The 22,543-nt window shown below is 53.4% G+C and overlaps 1 protein-coding gene across 3 annotated transcripts in view; it reads right to left on the reverse strand.

The window, feature by feature from the left end:
• Window positions 1-22,543, reverse strand: part of GAS7 (growth arrest specific 7) — a 220,527-nt gene that overhangs the window by 156,139 nt on the left and 41,845 nt on the right. The window contains exon 1 of one of the 3 annotated variants that reach the window (XM_086686021.1): window positions 1,078-1,446. The exons of the other annotated variants lie outside the window; for them this stretch is intronic. The gene's annotated coding sequence lies outside the window, so the exon portion shown is untranslated. Of the gene's footprint in view, window positions 1-1,077; window positions 1,447-22,543 lie in introns of those variants that run through there. 3 annotated transcript variants of the gene reach the window in all.

Genomic DNA, 22,543 nt, shown 5'->3' on the forward strand with positions numbered 1-22,543 from the left:
GGCATGGCAAGAGTGAACAAGATTTTGAGATGAATCGGTAGGTTACTCTTCTTGAGGGGGCTACTGTGACAAATGACCGCAAAGAAGGGGCTCAAACCGGCACAGATTTATGGTCTTACGGATCTGGAGGTCAGAAGCCTAGAGGGGTCTCCCTGGGCCGAAGCCAAGGTGTTAGCAGGTTCAGCTCCTTCTAGAAGCCCCCAGACAGAACCTCGCCCGGTTCAGTCCCCAGAGGCCGCCGCATCCCTGGCATATGTTCCCTTCGGAGCATCGCTCAACCTCCTGCTTCTGTTGTCACATCAACTGCTGACCTGGCCCTCCTGCCTCATCTCACAAGGACCCTTGTCCTCGTGCTGGGCTCGTCCGGATAGTCCAGGACCCTCTCCCCATCCTGAGAGCCTCAACTGCACCTGCAAAACCTGATTGCTGTGTCCCAGGCTCTAGACTGGACATCTTTGGGGGACCCACATGGGCCACAAAGACCCTCACAAGGAAGCATGCCTGGGACGTGTGCAGGGACACGGTGGAAGCTGGTGTGCAAGGGAAGGATGAGCGGGATGAGGGGGTGGGGTGCAGGCGCTGAGGTCACGTAGTGCCCCACCGGCCACCGGGAGGGCTTCCTCGACTCTACTCCACCATCATGGGGATCCACCGCCACGTCCTGAGGACCCAAGTGACACAATCGGACTTGTTATGTAAGAACAACAGAGCAGGGAGCACCTGGATGGCTCAGTCAGTTGAGCATCCGACTTCGACTCGGGTCCTATGTCACAGTTTGTGGGTTCGAGTCCAGCATCAGGCTCTATGAGGACAGCTCGAAGCCTGCTTCGGATTCTGTGTCTCCTTCTCTCGCTGTCCCTCCCCCCGTTCATGCTCCGTCTCTCTCTCTCTCTCTCTCTCTCTCTCAAAAATGAATTAAAAAAAGAACAACAGACCAGGACCTAGCAGAGCATCCGGGCAGCCCCTGTAAGAAACCAGGGACACAAGGGTGATGGCTTCATCTCACCCAGAGGGGGCGGCGGTGGGCGGGGCACCTTTTTAAAAAATCTATTTGGAAGGAGGGGCCCATAGGCTTACCTGGCAAACGAAACCCAAGCAGGGGGAGGAAACAGGGGTGCCAAAGCTTTTGAGGGCTGTGAGCCACGCAGCTGGAAAGACAGGCTTGCCCGTTGCTGAAAGGCTGCAGGGGGCCCAGACCCGGAGGAAGGACCCGGTGTGACGGCTGGAGATGTCGAGCAGGCGGCTGAATCGGGAGGTCAAGAGCAAACCTGTGAGCAGAGCTTGCCCACCCTAAGCTGGAGGCTCCCACGGGGGAGCCCGCCGGCGGTCTGGGCTGGGAATCCGGGTCTGGCCTTGACCCGGAGAGGGATGGGAACCTCGCAGGGTGCGGAGGCGGCCGTGACTGTCCCGGATTAAGTTTGTGAGTCGGGCATCAGTTACAAGGCGAGATGACAGAGGCTGAGTAAACAGGGATTTCGCCTTAGCCCTCGCAGTTGCTCAACCAGGCTTTTCCACTTCCCACAGCCCACAGGGCGGGACGGAGTTGTGGGGCAGGGAGGGGCGGGCGGGATCCAGGAATGCGGTCCTGCCACGGCCCCCGGAATCCGTAGCTGCAAACAGCTCCACTCACTCACCACCTGGCCAGCCCTTGGGGCCCTCATCGCCCGCAGTGGGGATTCAGGGGAGCCCTCGCGTGGTCCCTACTCGGGGGCCAGTAAATCACGAGGACAGAGCGGAGCCGAGGGCAGGCGGCCAGACCGTGTGGGCACCTCCCAGGGGACGCGGGTCCTCCCCTCCCGCCGGACGCTAGCAAGGTGCTCAGACGGCAGTGTGTTGGCGGTAAGCGTGTTCCCAGGGACAGCGGGCCCAAGCCAGGCGCTTCCCGGGCACGTCCGCCCATGCGTCCGTTCCACAGATGTTTAGCGAGCACCTAAGGTGCCAGGCCCTGCTTCTGGACACTTGGGGCACAACAGTGAACAAAACAGAAGGGGCACAAAAAGCTCTGTCTTCAACAGAGCACACATTCCGGCATGCGGCAGAGCAGGGGGGAGGGGGCAGACGATAAAAATAATAAATAAGTAAGGGGGCACCTGGGTTGGCTGAGTGTCCAACTTCGGCTCAGGTCATGATCTCACGATTCGTGGGTTTGAGCCCCGCGTCGGGCTCTGTGCTGTCGGCTCAGAGCCTGGAGCCTGTTTCAGATTCTGTGGCTCCCTCTCTCTCCCTGCCCCTCCCTCTCCTCAAGATAAATAAACATTAAGAAAAAAGATAACTGATTCTAGAAGGGTGTGAAGGAGCAGCAATTCAGTGTCTTCTGGGACTCCTGCAAGAGTGGCCATCACGAGGGAACACGAAGCCTACCGGAAGGCGGCACTGGGGGACCCTGCCGAGAACGTCCGGTTCTTGGTCCCCGGCCCGCCTCCTTCCCCCGTCACCACCATGACCACCGTGACCTGGGTTAGTTAAAACTGTGCAGCGGAAACCCCAGCTCTGGAAGCCACCCACTGAATGGGGTGTCCCTGCAGGTGGCCCGGTCACCGACCCAAAGCATCTCCTGGGTTCGGGGCCCCTTCTCGGCCCACCCGTCAGGTCCGCGCTTCAGACGCAACATCCCCGCGGGAAGTGCCAACCCCGGGACTGAGTGGGCCCTACGGGCTCCCATCTCCTCCCATCTGAGCATCTCTGTTAGGCGGGAGTAGCTGCTCTTGCCTGACCGGGTCTCCTCCCCGGGGGCCCGGTGGCGAAGGACGGACAGGAGAGGACGTCACGCTTAGGGCCCCCACGCCTCTGACCACAACTTGGAACTCTCTTACCAGCGGCGCTCACCACGGGGGAAGTGCGAGTTGGGCTGAGCACCAAGGCTCTTCCTGTTTGGAGGACAGCCAAGGCTGACTCTGGGTGCACGTCCCTGGCAGCGTCTTGGCCCGCGGACCCTCCCATCGCCTCCCACTACGCATCCAGCTGTGAGCCAGCTGGCCCGGTGCTGGCCTCAGGCTCCAGCGGAAGAGACAGCCACCAGGAGCTGGTCCAGCCGCCGTCCACCTCCCTCTGCCCCTTGCCCTAAACTCTTCCGGTCTCCTCTACTCCCAAAGCTGTGAGGCCCTGACAAGTTGGAACACCCAGGGTTTCCCTTCTGGTGCCACTGCAGACTCTCCTCCCAGCTATAGACCGGGACTCAACCCCCAGACCGCCTGCAGAAGGTCCCAGAGGCACAAGGATCATACTCTTCGGGGTCAGCATCTGGGGGCGGGGGAAGGAGGTGTGAAGAAAAGGGAGCCCCACCCCACCCCGCCTCACCACTTCCTCCCCTACTCAGCTGCCCCACGAAAGCAAAGGCCTGCTGGGACCCCAAGCTGGGGAACACCCAGCTTTCAAACTGGGTGTGCAGATACCTTCAGGATGGGGTTAAATGTAGGGGCTGAGGGGTCCCCCCTCCCCTCTGCGGGGCGTGGCTTCAGAACTACCACGGACACAGCAACCAGGGGTTCCAATCATAGGCTCCTGACAGGGATGGTCCAGGTACAAGCCCCGTCCCCTGCTGGCTGACGCCGAACAAAGTCTTTAACTTCTCCGTGACTCAGCTTCCCCATCTGTAAAACGGGCCTGGTAATACCTGGAGTGTGTTATAAGGATCCAATGAGCTAATAAATGAAGGCACAGTGTTTAGAAAAGCTACGTGTTAGGTAAGCGTTGTCTGTTGTTATTATAGATCTCTGAACCTCTGGACCGACAGATCTATTCGAGAACGTTCTTCTATCCACCAGAGAGGCCACAGGCCCACTCGCTGGTTGAGAAAATACGGTGAGGAGCGGGTACAGACATACTGAAGAGCTAATCTGGTCCCACGGAGGTTGCTTACCTGTTCCTGGCCAAGCTCTGCCATAGACCTCCGAAGCCCCTTCCTTCCAACCAAGTCTGGAAGCCACTGAGACTGGGTTTCATGGGGGAAAACATGGGAGGTGGTGAAACATGGGACTCTCTCTCTGGAGAGTCTGCTTTCTCGTCTGCAAATGGAGGTGGTGATGCTCTCCCACCCCTACCCAGGGGACCGTGACTCGGAAACCCCGAGAGCCTCAAAAACGGTCAGCCCTGTTTCCGTTCATCCTGGCCTCCCCTGGGGGCGGGGGGGGGGGGGCTTACACTTCTAGTGCTTTCTTCCTGGAAGAGCGGCTGGTGCCCAAGCCACTGTCTTTCAGAAACCCTCGCAGGGGCGCCTGGGTGGCTCAGTCGGTTAAGCATCCGACTTCGGCTCAGGTCATGATCTCACGGTTCGTGAGTTCGAGCCCCGCATCGGATTCTCTGCTGTCAGCACAGAGCCTGCTTCAGATTCTGTGTCCCCCTCTCTCTCTCTGCCCCTCCCCTGCTCATGCTCACGGCTCTCTCTCTCAAAAAAAAAAATTAATATTGAGGCACCTGGGTGGCTCAGTCAGTTAAGCATCTGACTGTTGGTTTCAGCTCAGGTCATGATCTCATGGTTCTTAAGTTTGGAGCCCACACTAGGCTCTGTGCTGGCAGTGTGGGGCCTGCCTGGGATTCTCTCTCTCTGCCCCTTCCCCCTTCCAAATAAATAACTAAACTTAAAAAAAAAAAAAAAAAGACAATATTTAGAGGCACCTGGGTGGCTCAGATTGGTTAAACGTCTGACTCCTGGTTTCAGCTCAGGTCTCACAGTCTGTGAGCTCAAGCTCTGCCTCGGGCTCTGTGCTGACAGTGCAGAGCCTGCTTGGGATTCTCTCTCTCCCTCTCTCTCTCTCTGCCCCTCCCCTGCTCACACGGTCTCTGTCTCAAAAATAAACTTAAAAAAATAAATAAAAGTAGGAGTTAAAATTATAAAAAAAAAAGAGAGAGAAAAGAAAAAGAAGAAGAAGAAAGAAAGAAAAAAAAGAAACCCTCGCAGGTTGAGACAGAGCCCCAGATACTGAAGCATTTCCCCAAACACATGCATTTATGCATGTGGCCCCATTCAAATACTCAATTCTCAGGACAGGCAAGGAGCCACCAGGAAGGTTCACCAGGAGCCCCCCGTCAATCCCTGGCAGGGGCAGCCTCACCCCACGGCTAGTGGAAAGCTCCCCCAGCTTACGGTGGAAAACCCTAGCTTCCTATCCCACCTCCACTGCATGGGCAGCTTACTAACACCCGGCTCAGCTTTTTCAACCAGAAACCCCAAACACGGCCTCACACAGTTGTAGAATTAACTGAAATACGTACAAATGTGCATGTTGAGATTTTTTTTTTTTTTTTTTTTTTTTTTAGGTTGAATGAGAGACTCCATGTTCAGCCACACAAATATTTTTAGATCTCTTGATCTGAATGCCTGTGAATGGAAGTGTCCCCACCAGGCTGCCATGGGCTCAACACTCCTCTGAGTCACCTGACAGACCCGGGAAACCAAGGAAGTCTGTTTTCTTTTTAGAATTTTTTTTTTTAAGTTTGAGAGGGAGAGAGAGACAGAGCTCGCAAGCAGGGAGGGGCAGAGAGAGGGGAGAGGGAGAACCCCAAGTGGGCTCCACGCCGTCAGCGCAGAGCCTGATGCGGGGCTCCAACTCACAAACCATGAGATCGTGACTTGAGCTGAAACTGAAAGCTGGATGCTTAACCGACCGAGCCATCCAGCCACCCCAGGAAATCTGTCTTCAAACACCCTACTCGGAGCAGTGGCACTGGTGCTCCACGTGCATCAGAACACCCCCACCCCGAAGAGCGTGTTAAACAGATTTCCGGGCCCTGCTGTCAGTGCCCGACTGAGTAGATCCTGGGTCCGCCCCGAGGATGTGCATCTCGAGCCAGCTCACAGGTGATGACGCTCACATAGCTGGTCCAGGGACCACGGTATGAGAAGCCTCGTCCTTGGGAACCAAAGGCTAGAAAGTACACTAAGGATCACCCAACCTGATCACAAGGGGAGCCCAGCAACGCTCACCACCCGGCGCCCGGGTAAGAGAGCCTGGTCTATTAAAATGACACGAGGCTGTTCCAGCTGCACCTCAGACACAGGTGAGGCTGCTGGGGGCCCCTGCTGGTTCCTGCCTCCTCTACCCTGGGCGGGGGGCTGTAGAGGGAGGCCACCGAGCTGCCACCAACACCCATCCCCTCAAGCCCGGGCTCCATCCCTCCCTCCCTTCCAGGAACAAACAGGAGTGGCTACTCAGGGGAGGTCTCAAGGCAGGGAGGGCGGAGTCCGAGGCCCCAGGGAAGGGAAGGAGCAGGGCACAGCCTTGGGGCAGCTGACTCCAGGCCAAACCCCTCCATGCGGAGCAGAGCCTGGAGACGGTGGTCTGGGGGGGTGGGGGTGGGGCATACACGCACACTGCACCCAGTGTCCTGGCCGCACAATGCACAAGGGGCCGGCGGGGCAGGCAGCCAGGGTCCACTCATGCTAGTACCATCTGGGAGCCCTTGCCAGGCCTCCGAGGGCCCACAGAAGAAGCTGGACTCTGTCCTGGGGCACAGTCGGGCTCTATTCTTATGTCAAGGGGGAATGTGTGACTCTCCTTGCAGTGAATGGGGGCCCCCGGTGAGACGGAGGAGGAAACAGAGCCATCACTGTGCCCCAAGAGGGCTCCCCACGCGGCTCCCGGCTCCGACCAGCCCCTCGTGGCGGGGCCTTGCACAGCCTCCAGCAAGGAGAGGCCAGGCCGGCGGCAGACGAGGAACCGGGCGGCCCCGGGCAGCCTGGCCCTCACTCACACCGCCGCACACACAGGGCCTAAGGGAGACCCGCAGAGGACAGGGTCCTAGAGGAAACACAGCTTCCATGCACAGCTCCTTACCCCATCCCAAAGGAAGGAGCCCAGAGATGCTACGCACCCCCCACACAGGCACAAGGCCCTGAGACAGATACGGCCCCCTACCTACCTCCCCATCACCATCTGCACCGGCCAGATCTCATCCAGCGCTCCCTTTAACTTGACGGAAGGAGCCACGGGAGACCCGTGTGATGGGACGTTTGTTCATCCAACACCTCTAGATGTCCCAGGGCAAAGGGACCACCCACATAAGAGCCTGGGTTACCACCATATCCTCGGGGACCCACATCACTCCCCTCTGGGGTCTGCAAGTAGGAAAGTACCCTGCGGCAGGTTAAGGGACAAGTGGGGGTTCCAGAGAAGAGCTGGAGGTCGGGGAGACGGAAGAGAAGTTATGTAAGCTGGAGTAACCCGGGGAGGGCTTGAAATAAATACTGACTCATCACCCACCATGCGCCAAGTACGAGGTACAAGCATGCGTCTTCCCATTTGAAAGAATTACTGTGATGCAAGGATCACTGTGCCCATTTTAAAGGTGAGAAAACTGGGGCGCCTGGGTGGCTCAGTCGGTTGAGCGTCCGACTTCGGCTCAGGTCACGATCTCATGGTCCGTGAGTTCGAGCCCCACATCAGGCTCTGGGCTGATGGCTCAGAGCCTGGAGCCTGCTTCCGATTCTGTGTCTCCCTCTCTCTCTGCCCCTCCCCCGTTTATGCTCTGTCTCTGTCTCAAAAATAAATAAACATTAAAAAAAAAATTTTTTTTTTTTTTTTTAAAGGTGAGAAAACTGATCCACCAAGGAGATAAGAGCTTTTCTTTTCTCCTTAGGTTGTTAACAGAGCCAAGGGTTGGGGACACAGGCCTTCGGTCCAGCGCACTTTTTACATTGTATCAGCCCACATCTCAGTGCTCATGGGGTCTGGAAGGACAGGCAGCAACAAGGCACGGGAGTGTCCCAGGCACAGTGACCCAAAAGAGCATCAGTTGAATTTGTTGCTACAGTTTTTCTTTTACATTTTCCTCTCTAAAAATAAGTGGGGGGTGGGGGATAGAAGCAGGGTGCTCCTGTAGGTCTGAAAATCCCCGTTTGGGCCAGCAAATGGGGCATCAGTCACGCTCAAGGACTGTGGATCGGGTGCACGCTTTCTGAACAGCAACTGACAGCACGGGTCAGGATGCATGCCGCAGGCAGACACGTTAACTAGAAGATCACTTCTTTCTCCCCAGAAGAGCAGTCTCCGTGCAAGGAGATGCCGTCACAAGGATCGTCAGTGTCGGTGATTTTTTTTTGTAATGTTTATTCATTTTTCAGAGAGAGACAGACAGACAGTGCGAGGAAGGGAGGGGCGGACAGACAGAGATGGAGACACAGAATCCGAAGCAGGCTCAGCGCGGTCAGCACAGAGCCCGACGCGTGGCTCAAACTCACGAACTCGAAGTCAGAGGCTTAACCGACTGAGCCACCCAGGTGCCCCCTGTGTGCCAGTGATTTTAACAGCAAATAAAGGAAGCAACCTCAGCCTCAGCGTCCATCACTAGGGAATTATAAATAATAACGAGTTCATCCAAAAAATGAACGGATAGCAGAAACCAAAAATCACCTGTTAGATACACGTACTAAGGTAGAAACATATCCAATAAATATGGAGCGTAAAGAAAAAACCAGGTTGCACAACTGCATGTCTCATGGGACTAAAAGAGGGGGGGAAAGGAGACTATTCTCTTTCCCAGCAGGATGAAAGGAGGGAGTGCTACAGAGGGTGATGGGGGCAGGGTCCCCATGGTGCTGGGAATGAGGCCAGGGTGCAAGGGGCTGAGAGGTCCAGGAGGGTGGGAGCTCCTGGAGAAGTTAGGCTAAGTCCCGCTTAGTTTCGTCCGGATCAGCCTTAAACGACTATGAAAACATCCGGAAAATATTTAGCTAGTACATCTTGTCGAAGCCCCTCCACCCTGCTTTGTTTATTAACACTTCCTGCCTCCCCCCCCCCCCAACCTTCACACACCCCGGACCCTCTGCTGCTGGATTCCGATCATGAAGCCATGGGGAGTTTGGACAAGGTGTCCTCTGGGAGCTCCCGGGGTCCGCACACGGAGAGTGTTGGCGGTCCAGACTCCTGTGCCACCTGGCTCACCCTGAGAGCCCCCCAATCCCCAGGGGACCCACAGCAGGGGCTGAGTCTGGACACGCTATGCAGGATCCCTGGACACCAACTCCCCAGCAGCGACCGAGCCAGTGGCTCAGGGAGGGCACAGGTTAAGTGGGCCTTTCTTGCTGGGCGGGGCGCTGAATCTCAGGCAGGGAAAAGCCCCTATTCTGACTCCTCCTTCTGTGGGGCTCCTCAGAGCTCTCAGAGAGGAAACCCGAGAAGAATGAATGGGTGTGAGGAAGAGGGACAGAGAATTCACATGCACACAGGTGCCCTCAGGATCCCCTGCTGCTCCCCAAACCTCCACAGAATTCAGGGAAGCTGTTCACTAGTCAAGCAACAGCTCTGGTTTGAGGGCTAAGAGCCAATCCCAGGGCAGAGCTGTTAGAAAATCTGCTCCAGGGGGCGCCTGGGTGGCTCAGTGGGTTGTGTGTGGGACTTTGGCTCAGAGCACTATCTCCCAGTTCGCGGGTTCGAGCCCCACATTGAGCTCTGTGCTGACAACTCGGAGCCTGGAGCCTGCTTTGGATTCTGTGTCTCCCTCTCTCTGCCCCTCCCCTGCTCATTCTCCCTCTCTCTCTCTCAAAAAGTAAACATATACATATATGCAAAAATATATATATACACATATATATATGCAAATATATATATACATATATACACACACACATATATATACACATACATACAAAGCAAAAAAAGAAAATCTGCTTCAGAACCAAGCAGATGCCAATCAATTCTCCTCCCAACGACAGCAGATCAGACAGAGCCAGACAGTTCTGGGTTCAAATCCCGACTCCACCCCTTCCTATGCTGGATGGTTGCCCTTAATCTCATTGGGTCTCTGGTCTGCTTGACTGGAGGGTACTGGGAAGGTAGACCGGACACAGCACCAGAGTCTAGGAGTCTAGAAACCCGAGGGTGAATACAGGCTGCTTACTGGATTGGGCCACCTTGGGTGAGTCACCCCCTGTCCCTAAGACCCAATTTCCTAAGCAGAGAAAGGGTTACAAGGAGGCTGCTGGAAGGTTCTGAGCAGCACACGGCCGTTGTTTTTTAACGTGAATCAATACCAGCATTATAAGATGGGGAGATTTCAGATTTCCGGCTGGACATGCGTTCCCTACGTTTGGCTACTACGGGCTGTTTCCAAAATCCCTGGGATCTCAGCAGCCTACCTGGCCCCTGACATCTGAACCTGTCTGAACCCCCATCTGTGGGACGACCCAACATTCTGTGATTGTGGGTATCGGCCCCACTCTGGACACTGGAATTAACTAATAAATGGTGAGTGGGTGGGGTGCCTGGGTGGCTCAGCCAGTTAAGAGCCTGACTCCTGGTTTTGGCTCAGGTCATGATCTCATGGTTCGTGAGTTCAAGCCCCATGCAGGACTCCGTGCTGATGGTGCAGAGCCTGCTTGGGACTCTCTCTCTCTCTCTCTCTCTCTCTCTCTCTCTCTCTCTCTCTCAATAAATAAATAAACTTAAAAAAAATTAAAAATAAATAGTGACTTGGTGTCAGGGAGGCACCAGGGAAGGAGGCAGCTTTGCCACCTCAAACCCCTTCTTGGACCCAGCTCCAGCTTATATCAGGGAGACCCCTGGTTCGCGGGGGTCACTGCATGGCCCTCTCTCTGTTGCACAGTCTGCAGTGTGAAGCTGGGCCGGCTGGGGGTGGCCGGCCAGGGGCCTGGGCTTTTGCTTAGCTGGCTCCCTGGTCTGGAAGAGACCTGGGTTTTTTTGGTCCTGCAGGCAATGCTCACTTTTTCTTTGTTCCAGAACCCTCACCATCAACAGCCCCACCCAGCTTCCCTAAAAGCATTTCAACTGTGAGCTCACCGAGGGACAGACTCAGAGCCCGAGGCTACAACTCTTAACTTGAGAACTTGACTTTTTAAAAAGCTTGAACCTGAACCAGGACGGAGAATTCCCCCAAGTCCTGATTATGGGATTCCCCTCCAAGAAGTGAGCCTCTGTCTCCAACCCCGCCCCCCACCCCCGCTCCCCGCTCCCGATAAGCCCCTGAGACCGGTCAAGTTCCAACCCGGGCTGAGTGGACCCCGGCAGAAAGCTCTGAGGAAATCCTGGAACCCCAAGCCTCTCCCCGGAAAGGCTGATGAGACAGAACCACGCAAAGATCGGAGCCAATTCCAGAACCACCTCCAGGAGCAGGAAAGCAGACACAGAGTCAGGGTTCTAAACATCTGGGGCTTAGCTAATGCTCCGCTCTTGGGTGTTCAGCTTGGCCCGGGGGTGCGGGTCCAGCCTCCCGGGAGCTGGGCCAGGCCTGGGGAGCCCAGCACACGGCCCTGCCCGGGCTGGGGCCCCAAGTCACACGGGAGGCCGTGGGTGCAGCCTCCAGGCCCACACCCATGCGTGGGAGGCAGAGGCCTCTGGGCTCCAGGATTCTGTTCTGCAGTGGAATCTTCTAGGAGAAAAAGAACTCCCTAATCCGTCTCTGGAATCAGGGCCAAGAAACAACTTGTGCAGAGTCCCACAGACGGCTGCTCCCTGTTCCCCCCCCGGGCTGTCCCCACACCGACCTCCTGCCCCTAAGGAAGCACTGGGGGAGGGGGGAGAGGCAGGACATGGGGCTCCCAGACTTGATGCACTGGGCTCAGCTTTGCAAGCTACACAGTATGGAGCTCCAGTGCAGGCTGAGGCCAAGTCCCTTCCTCACTCCCCCCACAACAGGGCCAGAATAATACGAACTCCCAGATCATTACTTCATCCACTCAACTGCCCTGTTTGTTCCCTATTTTCAGGACAAGTTTTCATTGAAATCTTGTTGTGAATCCCAAACAAAAGCACTTTCTTTTTTAAGGGTAAGTGATCCTTGATTGATTTGCTCTCTCCCTGTGGGTCAGGAGACTGACAAGGGGATGCTTCCTCACCCAGTGACTTAAATGAATAACGTACTTAAAAGAAGCCTTCATCGCCTGGGTGGCTCAGGCGGTTAAGCGTTAGACTGTGGCTCAGGTCATGATCTCACGGTTCGTGAGTTCAAGCCCCGCGTCGGGCTCTGTGCTGACAGCTCAGAGCCTGGAGCCTGCTTTGGATTCTGTGTCTCCCTCTCTCTCTGCTCCCCACCCCTCTCAAAAGTAAATAAACATTAAAAAAAAAAATTAAAAACAAAAACAAAGCAAGAAGCCTTAAGGATAAAAGTGCCAAGACCATAAAATGGAAAGAGGACAGCCTTTTTCAACAAACGGTGCCTGCACAAGACAGTCACATGTAAAAGCATCAAGCTGGACCACTTTCTTACGCCATTTACAAAAATTAGTGCAAAGCATGGGACACCTGGGTGGCTCAGTTGGCTAAGCATCCGACTCTTGGTTTGGGCTCAGGCCGTGATCTCACGGTTCGTGGGTTCGAGCCCCACATCGGGCTCCATGCTGATGGTGCAGAGCCTGCTTGGGATGCTCCCTCTCCCTCTCTCTGTGCCAACCCCACTCACGCTCGCTCACTCTCTCAAAAATAAACTTAAAAAAAAATTAACGCAAAGCAGATCTAAGTTCCACATGGAAGCACCAACACTATATATACAACTCTTAGAAGAAAACAGGTGTAAAAATCTTTATGGCCTCAATTTGGCAATAGTTTCTTAGGTATAACAACGAAAGCTGCATGCGAAAGAAAAAAAAGTACGCAAAGTTGACATCATCTAAATTGAAAACTTTTGTGCTTCAAAGGACACCATAAAGAAAGGGGAAACACAACCCATAGAGAACAGGAGGAAGTTTCTGCAAATCATAGATCTGATAAGGGACTTTTACCTGGAATATATAAAGAACACTTACAACTCGGTAATAAAAGGGCATCGGTTATTTAACTCAAAGAAAAGCGGGCATAGGTTCTGATACGACCTTTCTCCCAAGATAACGTGAACAGCCAGTAAGCACTGGAAAAGATGTTCGTTTATCATGAGACTTCAGGAAAATGCAAATCAAAACCACAACGAGGGGCGCCTGGGTGGCTCAGTTGGTTAAGCATCCGACTCTGGGTTTCCGCTCAGGTCATGATCTCACCGTTCATGAGTTCGAGCCCCACGTGAGGCTCTGTGCCGACAGCTCGGAGCCTGGAGCCTGCTTCAGATTCTGTGTCTCCCTCTCTCTCTCTCCCCTCTCAAAAATAAATAATAAACATTAAAAAAAACTTTTTTAAAGTGATTGATCTTTTTTTTTTTTTTTAAGATTTTTTTATTTTTAAGTAACCTCTACACCCATTCGGGGGCTCGAACTCATGACCCCAAGATCAAGAGTCACATGTCCCACCGACTGGGCCAGCCGGGCACCCCAAAAGCAATTTTATCTTTAAAGTCTCGTTAGGGGTGCCTTACTTAAGCATCCAACTGCTGACTTTGGCTCAGGCCACGATGTAGTGCTTTGTGAGCTTGAGCCCCACCCTGGGCTCTGCCCTGACAATGTGGAGCCTGCTTGGGATTCTCTCTCCCCCTCTCTCTGTCCTCTGCTGCTCATATGCACTCTCTCTCTCTCTCTCTCAAAATAAATGAACTTAGAAAAAAATTAAGTCTCTTTAAAAGGCAAGTGGCAGGGGCACCTGGGTGGCTCAGTCAGTTAAGGTCATGATCTCTCAGCTTGTGAGTTCAAGCCCCACGTGAGGCTCTGTGTTGACAGCTCAGAGCCGGCAGCCTGCTTTTGATTCTGTACCTCCCTCTCTCTCTGCCCCTCCCCCACCCTCTCTCTCTCTCACTCTCTTTTTCTCTCCCTCTCTCAAAATTAAATAAACATTAAAAAAAATTTTTTTAATAAATAAATAAATGGGAGGTGGCAGGGGAGAGGGGAGGTGAGGACTTCACTCCCAGCTGGTAGCAAAAAACAAAACAAAACAAAACAAAACAAAACAAAACAACTTAGTCTTACCCTCTCTTTCAGTCTGACTCACGGGCAGTGACAGCAACACAATGCCTTCCTCCCTTTCTCCAGTGGGTTTCAATTCCTCCCAAGCACCCCCCCCCCCCCCCCCCCCCGGCTTGGGTCTTTCTCCCCTGAAGGCAACCTCCTCCAAAAGACAGATAGACCCTCATACATACATCCTAGAGATCAGTCCTTTTTCTCCTCCTCCTGAAACCGCCCTTCCAGACTGCTCCCTCTGCCCACCACTCAGACTGCCTCCCCACAGGGAAGACTCATCCCGAACCAATACAGGCGAGGCCTTCAAGCCCTGCTGTTTCACGTTTATGGTCCCGATTTCGCCTTTTAGTGTCATTTCTAACGTGTGCTTTCCAGTGTCCACGTGGTCGAAACCAGCCACGTGGGGTAGCACAATCCCTTCGTTTTCTCTCCTATCAGGTACCACCTTGTGAGCTCTGTGCCCAGCAAGCAGGAAGGTTGCAGAACTGGGGCGGAGGGGGGGGGGGGCAGGGGGACGGTGGGGGTGGGGGGGGGCAGGGGGATGGTGGGGGCGGAGGGGGGGTGCCCGCCAGCCCCAGTGGGGGGTTGCACTGCTCTGAGCTACATGCCTCCGCTTTAGGAAGGAAATAAATTCTCAGCAGAAGATCAAAGGGAAGAAAACTAGCAGAGAACAGTGGGGGGAGACCTGAAGCCTTAAGAGGGACAGAAGAGGCTTTTTCCAGTTCCGAGTTGGGGTAGTTGACAGAGCACGGGTATAAATTAAACGACTTGGCCCCACTGGAGCACGGGGGTGGGCCCGGCCCTAAGAGCACAAAGAGCTGTCTGAGGGAGGACCGGACGCCCTGAATTAAAGCAAAGGCCTCCCGAATGTTGTCTGTCTTTTATTAATGAATCACGATGTCCCCGATGGCCAAGGATTCCATGACTAACACCGACTCTGACCGGCAGCAAGGGGCCGACGTGCTTGTCTTCCTTGCCGAGCGAACCCCACAATGACCCTCGGGGACAGGGGGCGCTGGGGCAGGCCACACCACGGCCTGAGTTTCTGAGCTCGGCCGCAGGGCAGAATGTCTCCTGCAGATGCCCAAACCCCACGGTGAGTTTCATCTCTCCGTCCAGCCAGCCGTTTGTGGAGACGGGCTGGGGTCCTCAGTTTCCCCAGACATAGCGCAACGCAGGCCAGATGGCCCCAGACCGGAAGGAGGGTGGCAGACACATTTTCTCTCGGCAGGAAGGGCCAAGCAGCCGTCTCTAGATGAGACGTGCAACTTGTCAGCAGACCCCTGCCAGGCGCCTTCTTCAAACCGGACCCCAAATCTGGTACCTCCCCCGACCTGTGCGGCTGTCATGCACCCCTTCGGGTGTGCCTCCCTCCACCCTTCACTGGTTTCCATCCACTCTCCACAGGCAGCCAGAGTCATGGGTGTAAGACAGGAAACCGGGTCATGTCTCCCACGGCTCACAAGCCCAAACGGCTTCCCTTTACCCCTCAAAAAGGGAGAGTCCTTTTACAGCCCACGAGGTCCCGCATTACCGGACCCTGCTCAACCTCTCAGACCTCAAACTCTTTCCCTCTGCTCCTGCCTGCTCGCCCGACTCAAGCTGCAGTGGCACTGCTATTGCACCTCAGGGCCTTTGCACTTGCTGTGACTCTTCCCCCAGACCTCCATCTGGCTCATTCCCACTCTCCAGGTAGTTCCCTGCTCAAATGTCACCTCACTGAGGTCTTCCCTGACTATCCCACTTAAACTCGGCCTCTCCAGACTCTGCCTTCCTATCTTCCCAGCACTTATCTGTTTATCAGAATGTAAGTTCCACTGTGCAGGAAACTCATCTGCTTTGTCTACTGCTGTGTTCCCAGCGTCTGGAACAATGCCCACCCATTGCACATCACAGCTGCTCAATCAATATTTGTTGGATCAATGAGCGAATGAATGAAAAACGAGTTGCTGGTTGATGGTGTCCCCTCACTTTACACTTTTTTCATGGTTCTTCTACAGATGGGAAAGCACTTACATCAATGTGGCAGAAGGGACTATGGATTCATCAACCATCCTTCCAACTCGCCAATTTTCCAGATGAGGAACGCGGGTGTGGGATATCATTAAGGGGAGTGACGAAACGTACCGCGCTGTCCAAGGTCAAATTCATAACCGAAAACCGAACCAGACCTAGCATCCAGGTTTCCCGACACTCTGCCCTCTCCTCTTTCTACCAAGTTGCCTCTAACGTCAACATTCTGTCCTGCTAGAAAACCTATTGACGTTGGTAATCGTATTACTTTTTCAAGCAGGCTTCATCATGCCCAGCGTGGAGCCCAACACAAGGCCTTGAATTCACGACCTTGAGATCAAGACCTGAGCCGAGATCAAGACTGGGACACTCAACGGACCGAGCTGCCCGAGCATCCCTCGTTATTATTTTCTTTAATGAAAATATACACAGTAATCTTGAGAGATTCTGGCATCCTTCGATAAAATTCCATGTCTATCCGCAGCTTCAAAAGCCCCTCTTCTTGGTATTCTTACACTCCCCATAAAGACCCAGAAAAACACACATAAAAAGGGTATTAAACTGCTAAATAGAAAACATACATGCTATCTAAAACCAACAGCCAGGATGAGAGTTATGAGGAAACCCCAAAGGAATTCCCACTTAAAGACAGAACACAACTCTTGCATGAACCTCCTTCTGGAACCCGAGAGCATCAATCACCAATTTAAAAACATAATTAAATTTTATTCACAATCACCAGAAGGAAGGTCCACTCCCTGGAGGGAGTACCCCAGCCCTCTGTGAAGAAGCCACTTATTGGGGAGATAAAGTGAAACTTAATTATGTGGAGATATGATGTTCCTGGAGAGCATCAAGAACGGTGTAAGTCTGAGATTTCTTACCCTCCATCCAGGAGTCAAGTGGGACGCTTGACATCCATTAATAACCCTGCACAAAGAGGGCATTAGTGTCATTATCCGTACCCTTCATGGAAAAGGCACAGATCCGATGGGTCTCCCTAATTTTAGGTCATTCTGACTCTCCAACCTACGGTCTTCCCACCTTCTGGTGGGCAGCATGATGGACTTCTAAGGCGTCAGCTCGGCGAGGCCGAACTTCACTTTCTCGCATGTTCTGGGTTAGTGCACGCCATAGGAAGGTTCCAGGGAGTTCTGGAGGGAAAAAGGGAGGCGGCAGCCGCACCGGAGCTCACGCACGCCGCGGTCAATGTGCCTTAGACCCTCCTTCAGCTTCTCTGACTCGTGGACGAGACGTGAGTATGGCTCATTCACGACCAAGGCCCGGCTTCTGCGGGACGCCCGTACCACCAAGGTCAGAGGCAGTTTCAATCCATTCCCCTGGGTCTCCAGCTCCTGATCCCCCCCCCTTCCTGACTCTGCCCGTGGGCTGCTGGCACCAGCATCAGACGTGGACCCAACAGCCTAAGACCAACTCCCCGTGAAACTCTCTTTACAAATGTATTTGTGCGTATGTCCCTCCGCCTACATGCACTTCTTTGTGCACTAGTGTGTCTGTGTCTGTCTACACTCGTGTGTGTGTGTACATGTGCGTGTGTTTCTGTCTACACACGTGTATATGTCTGCGTAAAAAAGATCCCATGCAACCTGGGCGAGTACAGCCCTGTGTGCAGGCACAGGCTGAAATCACAGGGGCTCAGACACGAATAACGGGTCCCCCAAGCGGGGGTGGACACACACAGAGGGGTCACTGTCAGTACTGCTGGTGGCTGGACTGACCGTACCCTGGCCTGCACCCAGCTGGGCCCCTCTGGAGACCCAGAGAGGTGGCCCCAGGGCCCTGGCCCTGACTTACCCCTGGAATTTCCTGCCTTGGGAGGCCACATCCAGGGGACACCAGAGTCACTGTTTGAATGAGCATCCAGGGAGCCCTGAACAGACGCTGTGGATACCCCAGGTCATGTCCACATCCTGAAGCTCTGAAATCTGTCTTCCAGAGAGCCCAGCTCCAAGGAAATGAAGGGCAGGGAGAGAGGGCAGTGGAGCGGTCACCCCAGATAAGCAGGCCTAACAAGACAGGGTCAGAGGCAGGGCTATTTGTAATGATGGAGGCTCCCCATCAACGTTAGTTCTGCTGAGAACGAACCCAAGTGACCTTGGGAGAGCTCTCTAGAATTCCTCACCTTTAAATTTTTTTTTTTTTTTCAACGTTTATTTATTTTTGGGACAGAGAGAGACAGAGCATGAACGGGCGAGGGGCAGAGAGAGAGGGAGACACAGAATTGGAAACAGGCTCCAGGCTCTGAGCCATCAGCCCAGAGCCCGACGCGGGGCTCGAACTCACGGACCGTGAGATCGTGACCTGGTTGAAGTCGGACGCTTAACCGACTGCGCCACCCAGGCACCCCGAGAATTCCTCACCTTTAATATGGATGGGGGGCGGAACGCCTGGGTGGCTCAGTGGGTTAAAGCGTCTGACTCTTGATTTCAGCTCAGGTCATGATCTCACGGTTCGTGAGTTCGAACCCCTCATTGGGCTAACAGCGTGGCACCTGCTTGGGACTCTCTCCCTTTCTCTCTCTGCCCCTCCCCTGCTCTCGCTCTCTCTCTCTCAAAATAAATAAACTTTACAAAAAAATTCTTTAAATAAAATGGATATAACAAATACCTCACAACACAGGGTTGCAAACAGGGTTGTTGTTTTTTTTTTTTTTTAATTTTTAAATAAAGTAAAATAAATGTTAGTTATTTCTGTTAAGATTATCGTCACTCTGCAGGGGCACCTGGGTGGCTCAGTCGGTTGAGCGTCCAACTTCGGCTCAGGTCATGATCTCGCAGTCTGTGAGTTCCAGCCCCATGTCTGGCTCTGTGCTGACAGCTCAGAGCCTGGAACCCACTTCGGATTCTGTGTCTCCCTCTCTCTCTGCCCCTCCCCCGCTCATGCTCGGTCTGTCAAAAATAAATAAACATTTAAAAAAAATTTTTTAAAAAGATTATCACTCTGCAGAATAACATTTTCACAGCTCACAGTGGTAGGTCAGTAAGTTTATCTAAAGAAACCGGGATGGTGCATACTGTAAAGTCGTATGCTGGTCACAAAGACGACTACTTACCAGACTAAAGGCAGGTTGTAAACTCTTCAAATTATCTGTACGAACATACGCACCAAAATGAAGTCAATAAAACAGACTATACGGTAAGTGTATGGCAAGTACATATTTTTAAAGGTTTAAAAGCAAAAACCTAACAAGCAATCGTAATTCTTATAGAAAACGATTTTCGGATGTCCCCAATGTACTCCAAACTTCTGTAAATTTTGTTACTTTTTTAAAAATGTTTTTTAATGTTTTTATTTATTTTTGAGATAGAGTGCGAGTGGAAGAGGGGCAGAGAGAGGGAGACACAGAATCGGAAGCAGGCTCCAGGCTCCGAGCTGTCAGCACAGAGCCCAGTGTGGGGCTCAAACTCCCAGACCGTGAGATCATGACTTGAGCCGAAGTCAGATGCTTAACCGACTGAGCCACCCAGGCGCCCCTAAATTTTGTTACTTTTTAAAATCCCACACAACCTTGGGGTGCCTGGGTGGCTCAGTCAGTTAGGCGTCCAACTCTTCATTTTGGCTCAGGTCGTGATCTCACAGTTTGTGAAACAGAGCCCCACATTGGGCTCTGTATTGACAGCATGGGATTCCCTCTCTCTCTCTCTCTCTCTCTCTCTCCCTCCCTCCCCCTCTAATCCCCTCCCCAATAAATAAATAAGCTTTAAAATACTTAATTTATAAAATTGGGACACCTGCATGGCTCAGTTGGTTAAGCATCTGACATCAGCTCAGGTTGTTATGATCTCACGGTTCATGAGTTCAAGCCCCACATCGGGTCATATGCTGACGGCTCAGAGCCTGGAGCCTGCTTCGGATTCTGTGTCTTCCTCTCTCTCTGCCCCTCCACCGATCACGCTCTGTCCCTCTCTCTCTCAAAAAAATAAACATAAAAAAAGCCATACAGCTCTGGGTGCAGGCACAGGCTGAACTCACAGGGGTTCGGACAAGAATAACCGAGTAATACAAGCTGTGTCGCCCCACAAAGTCTGTATGTTGCAGTCCTAACCCTCCCCCCACACACACACACCCCTCGGGATGTGACCGTACTTGGAGACAGAGCTTTAAAAAGGTGATTAAGTCAAAACGGAGTCCTTACAGTGGGCTCTAACTCAACACGACTGGTGTCCTCACGAGAAAAGGAGGTCAGGACCCACGGGCGCGGAGGGAAGGCCACGTGAAGACTCAAGGAGAAGGCGGCCACTTCTCACAGGCCACAGAGACAAGCCTCAGAAGAAGCCAAGGCTGCCGACGCTTTGATCTTGAACTTCCCACTCCAGAGCCCTGAGCATGTTTTGCTTAAGCCTCCCAGTCTGTGCCACTTGATTCTGGCAGCCGGAACAGACCAGGACAGCAGGGAAGGACAACGATCACAGCACGAGAGGCCCCAGGATGCGCTGCTGGGGGCCTCCGTCTACCAGATGGGGGTGAAACGCACGCAAAATTGTGAGATCAGCCCAAGGCAGACAATCTCTGCAGAAATGATTCTGGAAATGAGTATGTGTATCGATGGCTATGGATGTTGAATTTCTAAGAAAAAGTATAGACTTTTTTTTTAATGTTTATTTCTTGAGAGAGAGAGACAGAGTGTGAGCGGGGGAGGGGCAGAAAAAGAAGGAGACACAGAATCCAAAGCAGGCTCCAGGCTCCGAGCTGCCAGCACAGAGTCCGATGCGGGACTTGAACTCACGAACCAGGAGATCGTGACCTGAGCCGAAGTCGGATGCTTAACCGACCGAGCCACCCAGGTGCCCCCCCCCCCAAAAAGTATGGCAGACACAAGTAGCCATATCCAGAAACCAAACCCCTCAACAGAGATGCCCAATTTGATGAGGAAGGGGGGAAGGCACAGGACAGAAGCCACTTGGTAGCAAAGATCATGAGTGTTTTCTAGAGATGCCCAAGGTAGTTTCCGGAAAGGAACATATTATGGCCGGGCCATTCCACTGAGATCGTACGAGAAAGGCTGGTTCCCCCAGGCAGAGGGGGAAGGCCTAAAGGAAACCCACAGCCCATCGCTGGTACTGACCCCCTCACTCAGCTCAGGGCTGCAAACATGCTCTGTCTGGGGCTGTGTGCCAGGGACACGGGGACAGGTACTGGTAAGAAATGCTCCAAACACACCCAACAGAAAGGAAAACAATCTGTACATCACAGAAAGCACGGGGAAGGATGTGGACAGAGAAAAAGAGAACCCCCAGCTCCTGTGGAGTAAGTCATGCCCATGTTAGTCTAAGCAAATGGTGTCCAGGGAAGCTCGGGCAGCCTGCAAGACTGGAGACCCCCCCGACACCCCAGACCCTTCATTTGAAAGGTCGGTTAAGGCAAGAAGCCGCAGAGGTTTGGAAGAAACTGTCAAGGCTCAGAACCTGACACTGAAGCCCCGCCCAGGGCCCAGTGGGCTGTCAGTTACACCAGGGAGATTTAGCAGAGCCCACGGCCCCCAGGACCCCGCTCCGAGTTCCTACCAGCGTGCCAGCCCAACTGGTGGCCTTATCCTGCCTTGGAGAAGAAGAGGGGCACTCTGGGGGTCCTGTTCCTGCCAGGGACACCACACCACACCTTTGCTGGGCAGATGGAGGGGCTGGGTCAGCATGGGCGGCCAGAGTCAGTGCCTGGCAGGGACAGGCGTTTACAGCAATGCCTTCTGAGCCCCCCAGAAATGAGGGCCCTCTCCCAGGCTTCAAAGGACTGGAGCAAAGTCCTGGGGCTCAGGGAAGGGCAGAGGCACATTCATCTGTCCCCGTGGGAGCAAGAACCAACATCTCAATGAAGAGAGTTTGCCCCTGCACAGTGGTCCAAATCCAGGGTCATTCTAAAAAGGGTCCAGTGTGCGAGCCCCAGGCCCTTTGAACCAGCAGGCATTCATCACAGAAGCCTGGCACCTGTACCAATGGGACCCTCAGGGACATGGTGACCACAAAGGACAACTGCAAAACAGCATCCATGTTCAAGACCCCACTCCAGACTCAAGAAGTCCACTTACAAACTCGCCCCTGTCAAACAGCAGGACACCCTAAAACCACTGGGAACCAAGTCTGACAAATGCAGATTTTTATAAGGTCTCTGTGACCAAAACTAGCGTTAAGTGGAAAGAACGGATAAGAAATGGGATGTTTCGCCCACCCCAGCCCGCCAAGCCCGCTTCCCAGAAGCAACACTAGAGAAGACGTCCCAAAGTGAGCCTTGGGAACGGGTCTGGGCCAAGTCTTCAGAATTGGGACTGATTTTTGTATCCTTATGAAGCAAAATCTTTTTTTTTATTTTTTTTTATTTTTTAACGTTTATTCATTTTTGAGACAGAGAGAGACAGAGCATGAATGGGGGAAGGTCAGAGAGAGGGAGATACAGAATCTGAAACAGGCTCCAGGTTCTGAGCTGTCAGCACAGAGCCCGACGCGGGGCTCGAACTCACGGACCGCGAGATCGCGACCTGAGCCAAAGTCGGACGCCCAACCGACTGAGCCACCCAGGTGCCCCAGCAAAATCTTCTTAAGAGACAGAGAGTGAATTCTCCAGAGCTTTGCTTCTGAAAGTGGGGGCCACAGACCAGCATCTCTGGGAACTTACCAGCCTTCCAGCGGACCCCTGAGGCTCAGTCGGCTTCATGTGCTGTGGCTAGAAACTGACTACCTCCATATTAGACAGGCTGCATACACTGTCGTCAAGGGGTAACAGCTCAAAGAGCTCAAATTTTCCTGCAGT

Source organism: Puma concolor, chromosome E1, assembly GCF_028749965.1.
Source record: "Puma concolor isolate L17-30 chromosome E1, mPumCon1.1.hap2, whole genome shotgun sequence".
Lineage (NCBI taxonomy): Eukaryota > Metazoa > Chordata > Mammalia > Carnivora > Felidae > Puma > Puma concolor.